Source organism: Ranitomeya imitator, chromosome 8, assembly GCF_032444005.1.
Source record: "Ranitomeya imitator isolate aRanImi1 chromosome 8, aRanImi1.pri, whole genome shotgun sequence".
NCBI lineage: Eukaryota > Metazoa > Chordata > Amphibia > Anura > Dendrobatidae > Ranitomeya > Ranitomeya imitator.
In genome coordinates, this window is record NC_091289.1 from 42,900,928 (window position 1) to 42,911,309 (window position 10,382).

Consider the following 10,382-nt stretch of genomic DNA (forward strand, 5'->3'; position numbering starts at 1 on the left):
CTTCAGGCATTCCCAGCACACAGCGCCTGTGATCGTTCTCACACGAGCTCCAGGGGCCAGCAGACCAGGAGTGCTAGGGGTGCACACATCAGAAGTGGCGTTGGACAGAGGGGTTTTCTGACCAGGTTGTGGAGTGATTTTGCTATGACCGCAGACAGGACAGGTACTGCTGCATCAATTCAAAGTGACAGGAGACAACATTTGTCCAGTATGGTTACAAACTATTTTTCATCCCTTATCGATGTTCTCCCTCAACCGTCATTCCCATTTGATTACTGGGCATCCAAATTAGACACCTGGCCAGAATTGGCTGAATATGCATTGCAGGAGCTTGCTTGCCCGGCTGCCAGTGTCCTATCTGAAAGAGTATTCAGTGCTGCTGGTTCAATATTAACCGAAAAAAGGACTCGTCTGGCTACACAAAATGTTGATGATCTAACATTCATTAAAATGAACCACAACTGGATTTCTAATTCTTTTGCCCCACCTTGCCCGGGCGACACCTAGTTTTCCTCTGAAAAGCTCTTGCCTGTGGACTACTGTGAATTACTTATCAAATGTCTTAATTTGCAGCAGCTGATTGTCCAGCATACATGTGAACACCTCCCTAAATGGCCAAACTCCCCACACGGGCCCGTGGTATCGCGACTTGGCGCAAGCACCCGTGAGAGTGCTGTTTGTCTGAAGAGGTGGGTGTGTCCGCTTTTGCTCGACAGCACTTGCACTGGGTCCCTCATAGTACAATAAAGTGTCTCTGGCGGTGGTGGTGCGCACCCAACGTCAGACACACTGTTGTAACATGAGCGGCCCTTTGGCCTGTACCGCCGTCCACAAGAGAGTTCACCCACCCCCAGGTCAAACATTGCTCTGCCACTTCCACAATTATCTCTCACACTTCCACCAATGTTTAGACCATGCGCTGACATCCTTCCATTCCTGACACTGACAATACCATTGTGTTGACATGTATGATGGTACTTCACATAGTCAGGGGCAATGTCCTCTATTTACCCAAGTAAATACTTTGCGCCAAATTAGTAGGTCAGAAACTACGCAGAGGATCCCACCCCTGTACCTAATGATTGCACCCTTTAGTGTTTCCGTTGTGTTTTAAATGCGAGACATTCACATTTCTGTATTGTTTTTGACTACTAACTGGCAGACACTCATTACAATCTGACTACACTGACCAGCCCACTGCTGCCCGTGTACCCCTGGAACCAATTTCTAATTGCCTAAAGCAAGGCCAATTTTTTTGTGTTAGGCCTTTGATGCCTGTCTGCGGTCACTCCTTCCACTAGACCTCCACTGACCAGACCACTGCTGCCCGTGTAACCCATGGAACCAATTTCAAATTGCCTACAGCAAGGCCAATTTTTTTGTTAGGCCTTTGATGCCTGTCTGCGGTCACTCCTTCCACTAGACCTCCACTGACCAGACCACTGCTGCACGTGTAACCCATGGAACCAATTTCAAATTGCCTACAGCAAGGCCAATTTTTTTATGTTAGGCCTTTGAGGCCTGTCTGCGGTCACTCCTTCCACTAGACCTCCACTGACCAGACCACTGCTGCCCGTGTACCCATGGAACCAATTTCAAATTGCCTACAGCAAGGCCAATTTTTTTATGTTAGGCCTTTGAGGCCTGTCTGCGGTCACTCCTTCCACTAGACCTCCACTGACCAGACCACTGCTGCCCGTGTAACCCATGGAACCAATTTCAAATTGCCTACAGCAAGGCCAATTTTTTTATGTTAGGCCTTTGAGGCCTGTCTGCGGTCACTCCTTCCACTAGACCTCCACTGACCAGACCACTGCTGCCCGTGTACCCATGGAACCAATTTCAAATTGCCTACAGCAAGGCCAATTTTTTTATGTTAGGCCTTTGAGGCCTGTCTGCGGTCACTCCTTCCACTAGACCTCCACTGACCAGACCACTGCTGCCCGTGTACCCATGGAACCAATTTCAAATTGCCTACAGCAAGGCCAATTTTTTTATGTTAGGCCTTTGAGGCCTGTCTGCGGTCACTCCTTCCACTAGACCTCCACTGACCAGACCACTGCTGCCCGTGTACCCATGGAACCAATTTCAAATTGCCTACAGCAAGGCCAATTTTTTATGTTAGGCCTTTGAGGCCTGTCTGCGGTCACTCCTTCCACTAAACCTCCACTGACCAGGCCACTGCTGCCCGTGTACCCCTGGAACCAATTTCTAATTGCCTAAAGCAAGGCCAATTTTTTGGTGTTAGGCCTTTGATGCCTGTCTGCGGTCACTCCTTCCACTAGACCTCCACTGACCAGACCACTGCTGCCCGTGTATGCCGATGGGCGGGGGTTTATGATGCGCTTCTGGCACAGGTATGTTAAATGCTGCTGTCAGAGATTGACAACAGCATTTAAGATGTTAACAGCCATGGGTGGATCGGAGAAAAGTTGCAGGCTCATCGCCGCATCAAACAGGGGGAGGCAACCTTGGACGAGCCTATACATTTTTACCTTGTCCCAGTATGGGACATCTATGTTTCCTGATCTCATACTTTGCAATGCATTTAAATTGCAGGGCATCAGATCAGCGTCTTGCAGGCAGGGAGGAGGCATTTCAGCTCCTACTCTCAAAGAGCTTAAAGGCCAAGGCCATAGTCCCTGGGTGACCTTGCAGCCATCTTTCATCCCGGGGTCACCATGGAGACCGTCGGCACAAAGCAATGGCAAACGCATTGTGATCATGGGAGCAGAGAGGGAGCTACCACCCTCTGCGATGCCCATTGTTGTCACTGTCATTATTGACAGCAGCATCAGAGGGGCTAAACACCCACGATCAATGCTAGCAGGGCGTCACCTCTCATATTGAGTTGACACCCACATTTGATCGTGACGGTGCTTGGTGTGAGCTCATGTGATCCCACAGCACTGTACAGGTCCTTCTCAAAAAATTAGCATATAGTGTTAAATTTCATTATTTACCATAATGTAATGATTACAATTAAACTTTCATATATTATAGATTCATTATCCACCAACTGAAATTTGTCAGGTCTGTTATTGTTTTAATACTGATGATTTTGGCATACAACTCCTGATAACCCAAAAAACCTGTCTCAATAAATTAGCATATCAAGAAAAAGTTCTCTAAACGACCTATTACCCTAATCTTCTGAATCAACTAATTAACTCTAAACACATGCAAAAGATACCTGAGGCTTTTATAAACTCCCTGCCTGGTTCATTACTCAAAACCCCCATCATGGGTAAGACTAGCGACCTGACAGATGTCAAGAAGGCCATCATTGACACCCTCAAGCAAGAGGGTAAGACCCAGAAAGAAATTTCTCAACAAATAGGCTGTTCCCAGAGTGCTGTATCAAGGCACCTCAATGGTAAGTCTGTTGGAAGGAAACAATGTGGCAGAAAACGCTGTACAACGAGAAGAGGAGACCGGACCCTGAGGAAGATTGTGGAGAAGGACCGATTCCAGACCTTGGGGAACCTGAGAAAGCAGTGGACTGAGTCTGGTGTGGAAACATCCAGAGCCACCGTGCACAGGCGTGTGCAGGAAATGGGCTACAGGTGCCGCATTCCCCAGGTAAAGCCACTTTTGAACCATAAACAGCGGCAGAGGCGCCTGACCTGGGCTACAGAGAAGCAGCACTGGACTGTTGCTAAGTGGTCCCAAGTACTTTTTTCTGATGAAAGCAAATTTTGCATGTCATTCGGAAATCAAGGTGCCAGAGTCTGGAGGAAGACTGGGGAGAAGGAAATGCCTGAAGTCCAGTGTCAAGTACCCACAGTCAGTGATGGTGTGGGGTGCCATGTCAGCTGCTGGTGTTGGTCCACTGTGTTTCATCAAGGGCAGGGTCAATGCAGCTAGCTGTCAGGAGATTTTGGAGCACTTCATGCTTCCATCGGCTGAAATGCTTTATGGAGATGAAGATTTCATTTTTCAGCACGACCTGGCACCTGCTCACAGTGCCAAAACCACTGGTAAATGGTTTACTGACCATGGTATTACTGTGCTCAATTGGCCTGCCAACTCTCCTGACCTGAACCCCATAGAGAATCTGTGGGATATTGTGAAGAGAAAGTTGAGAGACGCAAGACCCAACACTCTGGATGAGCTTAAGGCCGCTATTGAAGCATCCTGGGCCTCCATAACATCTCAGCAGTGTCACAGGCTGATTGCCTCCATGCCACGCCGCATTGAAGCAGTCATTTCTGCCAAAGGATTCCCGACCAAGTATTGAGTGCATAACTGAACATTATTATTTGTTGGTTTTTTTGTTTGTTATTAAAAAACACTTTTATTTGATTGGATTGGTGAAATATGCTAATTTATTGAGACAGGTTTTTTGGGTTATCAGGAGTTGTATGCCAAAATCATCAGTATTAAAACAATAAAAGACCTGACAAATTTCAGTTGGTGGATAATGAATCTATAATATATGAAAGTTTAATTGTAATCATTACATTATGGTAAATAATGAAATTTAACACTATATGCTAATTTTTTGAGAAGGACCTGTACATATATGGCGCATGTTGGGAAGGGGTTAAGAAAGAAGTGTGTAAAGACAGAAGACACAACCTTCAAAGAAATCAAGCATTTTGGAAATTAAGAAAAGTAAACACTGAATCAGAAGGCAAACATTTTAATAAAGTTCACAATACTAATAACAATACCACACACAATACAATACAACCACTCACCGATTCATCAAACCTACATACTAAAGATGACCTGCTAATAGTTGTTATCACATTTTACTGTCTTTATAAGTATAACAGCAGCTCTAGAATGTAGTCTTTATGTTGTTTTTTATCTATTTTGAAACACTACTGCTTTTGACAGAACAAACTTGACATTTCAGTCTGTCTTAAAATATTGTGCACAGGGCAACAAGCTCAGAGTACAAAACCAGCACTAAAACTACATATAAATTATGCAAAAGGAATCAATGAAGAAAGTAATGCAATAAAAGGAACAAATAATGTCATGTCAAATGCATACAGGTTGCTGGGGAGAGGATGTATGCCTACAAAAAAGTGCTGAATGATTGCCCACTGTCCTTAAAATCTGATGATACCTATGGTGCTAATTACAATCAGTTCCTTCTATAAAATCTTACAATGGCTTTAAAATATAAAACATTAAGTAGCAATGAAGAAAGTGTTTAAGTAGGAAAGATGGATATGCTTCTTAGACCAGCTAATTTTCCTTACTGCTCAGTTCACAGATCTGGGGGTATGACCTAGAATAATGGCCCAACAGACGGAACTTGCTAACATTTCACCTGAGAAGAGCTGACAAGTGTCCATTCAGTTTTTTTTATATAAGACAGTAAAGGCATAACAATCATTTCCAAACCATGAAATCTTTGAGATATCTTAGAGCAACAATTAGAAAAAAAATATAATGTGACTCATTAGAAACACATATATAAGACACTTTATAAGCGTGCCCCGAGGAACACTCCGGTATAAAACATCAGAAAATATCAAAATAAGTATTTTGCTTATAAAAAAGAAAATACTGGAGAGATATCAAATGCAGACATTTTAACATTAAAAACAAACACATACAACAAAAATCTGGTACAGTACAAAAATTGGCCACCAGCTACAAAAACTTTCTCCTGCAAGTAGTTAACTGAAAGTTTTTTTTCAATTGAAAACACAGATATGGCATCCACCGAGTGTTGTCCTGTCGCGTCTTCTTTATATTATTGCCAAGAAGCTGCAAAACAATGAAAATAATAAAATAATTATTTACCAAAAAAATAGAGTAAGTCAAAACCACATTACAAATAAACATTCATTACAAATAAAGAAGCAGGGCGCGTCCGAGGGTGAGTATATACCTAACAAGAATATACTCACCCTCGGACGCGCCCTGCTTCTTTCCGACAGCCTTTCTTCCTAAGAATCAGCCCTTCCAGGACCTTCGGTGATGTCAGCGGTGACGTTGCGGCTTGTGATTGGTCACGTGAGCGGTCACATGGGCGGCCGCGCCTCCAATCACAAGCCGCGACGTCACCGCAAGGTCCTGGAAGGCTGATTCTAAGGAAGGAAGGTTCCCGATTAGTACCAGGGCGCGTCAGAGGGTAAGTATTGCGATATTTTTTATTTTAATTCTTTATTTTACACTAAAATATGGATCGCAGGGCCTGAAGGAGAGTTTCCGCTCCTTCAGACCCTGGGAACCATGGAAACCCAATGCACTGCATTGGGTTTCAGGTTTCGGCCGACCCCGACTTTTTTATAGGATCGGCCGATTTCACTCGACCCGACTTTTGAAAAAGTCGGGTTTCGTGAAACCCGACCCGATCCTATAAAAGTAAAGGTCGCTCAACCCTAGTGTTGACCTTATCAATATATAAATTCTGTTTAACAAGAAGGGCTGTGCCGTATATTCAAGATGAAAACTTTGCTATAAGCCTGTTCTGAATTTTACTTTATACCATATAATGCTATATGTATATTTTTGGAGTTACTTTATACCATATAATGCTATATGTATATTTTTGGAGTTACTTTATACCATATAATGCTATATGTATATTTTTGGAGTTACTTTATACCATATAATGCTATATGTATATTTTTGGAGGTAATGTATGTAATGTTCACTCATGCATTTTTAATAGTTTAAGGTAAACAGTAGTGATGAGCGAACGTGCTCAGATAAGGTGTTATCCGAGCATGCTCGGGTGCTAACCGAGTGTCTTCGGCATGCTCGAAAAATATGTTCGAGTGCCCGCACCTGCATGTCTCGCAGCTGTTCAACAGCCGCAACACATGCAGGGACTGTTTAACAAACAGGCCAAGGACATGTAAACTGACTCAGGGTCTGGGAATGATCATTCTTCCCCTATAAGAGCTTGTGCACACAGTGCATTTATACGACGGAAACAATGCAGTGTTTTACAGTACCAGTAAAGTGAATGAGATTTCTGAAGTCTCATGCACACACTGTTTATTATTTCCTTACAGATTTAAACCTTCAAAGTGTTTTATCAAATCTGCAACATGTCAATTTTTTAAGCGTTTTTTATCCATTGAAATAAATGGGAAAAACACATGTAACAATGCATGTATTTTATGCGGCGTTTTTCCTGCCAAGACACTGTTTTTTGTTGCAGAAAAATCTGCTGCAAATGCTCACCGTGTGCACATAGCCTTATAGTTTGCAGGTGATTACCCCACGCAAAATAAAGAGTACTGAGCCCAATCCATATGCCATTACATTGACGCACACGACAATCAGATTACCTGACTATATAAAAGGACTGTTACATATAATAATAAAAGATTATAGTGGATGATTGATAGATTAGTTATATTCGTGTTCCAGGGGCTGATAGGCCGGGGTATGTAATGTACCAGTACGCCATGCACTATACTATGTATCATGTACAGAATAAGCCTTATACTATTACAGGTCATTTTATTACTATTCTGAAAAAATATTCCACAAATATGATTTTCAGTATTTGAGTGGTAGCTTGGGTTTCCATCGTCCAGAAATTCCAGGAGAGTCCATAAATTAGGGCGTATTTTTGCCATTTAGGAAAAAAAAAAAGAAGTGAAATGTCCGTGGTTTTTTTTAGGCAAAAGAAACTTATATAAGTAATTTTGACTGCAATTATCATCATTTTAGAGTTAACAGTGAATGCAACTAATGTCTTCATATTAGGAAGAACCCATTTCGAAATGCATAGGTGATCTCTTTATGTCCAGATGCCCCGCCAGTGGGTAGGTCCAGTCTTAAAGGAGGCTTGGCTTTCAAAGGGGGCTTGTTTATGCAACAAGAATAACACTCACTCTCGAGTCTTTCAGAAAAACTATTTCTAAAAGTTAACAATTATCCCTTTAAAAAGACTACCGTAAACAGCACTTTGTTATACTTATAACAACCTGTTGCTTCTTTATACTGTTTATTTGTATTGCTGTTATAACTCACGGGAGGGTAGAGAAAAAAGCAAGACAAAGCCTTTAATAAACTGATGGCTAAATAGGTTGGACATAATTGCCTCGCCTATTAGAGGGCCTGTTCTTGTGTTGATTGGTGCACACACGTAAGAGAAGTATCTCTACTCAGTGCTCCCTTTTCATAGTGTTTTTTTTTTGGCAACGACCAGAAAATATTTCCTCGGCATCTATAGTGAAGAGTTCTTCAATTTAGCGTTCTCCAGTGTCTTCAAGGCCAAGAGATTTTCAGCATTTTGGCTAGTTAAGAGGAAAATTGGTTCTCAGGACATTTCAAATCCATCCCATATCCTAAACATCCCAGAAGAGCCTTCAGCAAATGACATCGTAAGACCTTCTACATCAGGTAAGATATGGAAGCACTTAAAAAGCCACTAAATACATCTATATACAGGTCTCTAAAATATGCATTCCTTATAGGGGATAATATTCCACAGGAGAAATTCCTAATATATGTATTATTTGTCTTTTTTACATAGAAACATCATGGCAAAGCAAGGAGGATTCCCCTATAGCCCACAGGACGAGGGGCAGGATTGCCCGAAAAAGAAGGATGAAGATAGATCCTGTTAATACTAGAGGTAGAAGGCAGAGACAAAGACCACCACCACCAGAAAGGTGTGAAGATGGGAACCCATCACCCATTACCACCCGGCTTGCAACGGTGAATTCGTCCATGCTGCTACTCCCCACCTACATAAGGTCAGCTGAAGACCCACATGCGACATGTGCCATCTGTCTGGATGACTTTGTAACTGGGGATAGTGCCAGCTACATGCAGTGCTCCCACTTCTTCCACCTTGCCTGCATTGAAAGATGGCTACTGGACAATAACACCTGTCCTCTCTGCAGGCACATTAACAGCCAGCCAGACTTTGTGCTGGACATAATTGGAAAACTATGGGGAGATTCTGGTAATAACCAGTGACCCCATATGCGATTCCACCCACCAGTTACTGTATTTGCACTTGGTGCATGGAGAAGCCTTGTGTACTGCTGACGGAATGGCAGCACCCGGACCATTAGGAGGGTAGTGTGTGGCATTACCAAGCCATAGTATAACCCCCCACGAAAAGTTCTCCCGCCAAGATTTTCCCAGTATAATATTAGTTATTGGAGCCCAGGGATTGGTTATGGGGTCTAGCCTGTCAACAGCACGTCACTAGGTGAAGTGTAGTTTTTGCACCTCAGTGACGTCCACTGATAGGACAAATTGTAAACAAAAAGTGAGCTGGAGAGATAAGGGGCAGCGATGAAGGGGGTTCGTCATTCCTCATCACTGCATTAAGGAAGTGCTGCCCCTCATTTCACCACAGGCCTAATGGGTTATGTCATTCAGGGAGCTGAGTGGACAGCAGGTATTGTAAATGGTAAACGGGCCTGAGCTTTGGCTAAGCTGCGGTTTGGTTATGTTTTATAAAGTTATGTATTTAAATTTTTAATAAAGGCCGTGGCCAAAATCTTCCAATTAAAAGTCAACGTGTCCTGTCTATTGTTTTATTATCTGGTTATTCTATACTTCTAGCAAGCTGGAATCTTGTCTACAGGTATAAGACTGTGTAACGCCATGCATTGTCAGTAGTGATGCAGGAACAGTGAGTATTTTACTTTATAGTCCAATTATAAATGATAGTTATGTATTATGCTGCCATGTGATTTAGTACAAGAGATTGTCACATAATGTTTGTATATATTTTATAGGACCATGAGTGACACTCCTGGACGGGGCACAGCGGGAGGTGCAGCACCGACCAACCTGTAGTAGCATGAGGTCATCCGCCATTTCCATCTGCAGCCCTTTCATTCACAAAGAACCATTCTTGATTAATTTACTTGATATATCAGGTGAGAGTGCACAAAGCAGACATTTACCTTTTTATGTGGGTTACAGTTATCTTTGTTTGAGCCTTGTTACAATATTCTACCTATTTATATCTTACAGTATTAATTGAGTCATCTTGTGCGGTATAAATGTGATGGATGCATGCCCTTATCATCTCCCGCCTCGACTACTGCAACCTCCTACTCTCTGGACTCCCCTCTAGCACTCTGGCACCACTCCAATCCATCCTACACTCTGCTGCCCGACTAATCCACCTGTCCCCCCGCTATTCCCCAGCCTCTCCCCTGTGTCAAGCCCTTCACTGGCTTCCTATCGCCCAGAGACTCCAGTTCAAAACCCTCACACTGACATACAAAGCCATCCACAACCTGTCTCCTCCATACATCTGTGACATGGTCTCCCGGTACCTACCTACACGCGACCTCCGATCCTCCCAAGACCTCCTTCTCTACTCCCCTCTCATCTCTTCTTCCCATAACCGCATCCAAGACTTCTCCCGTGCTTCCCCCATACTCTGGAACTCTCTACCCCAACACATCAGACTTGCGCCTACCATA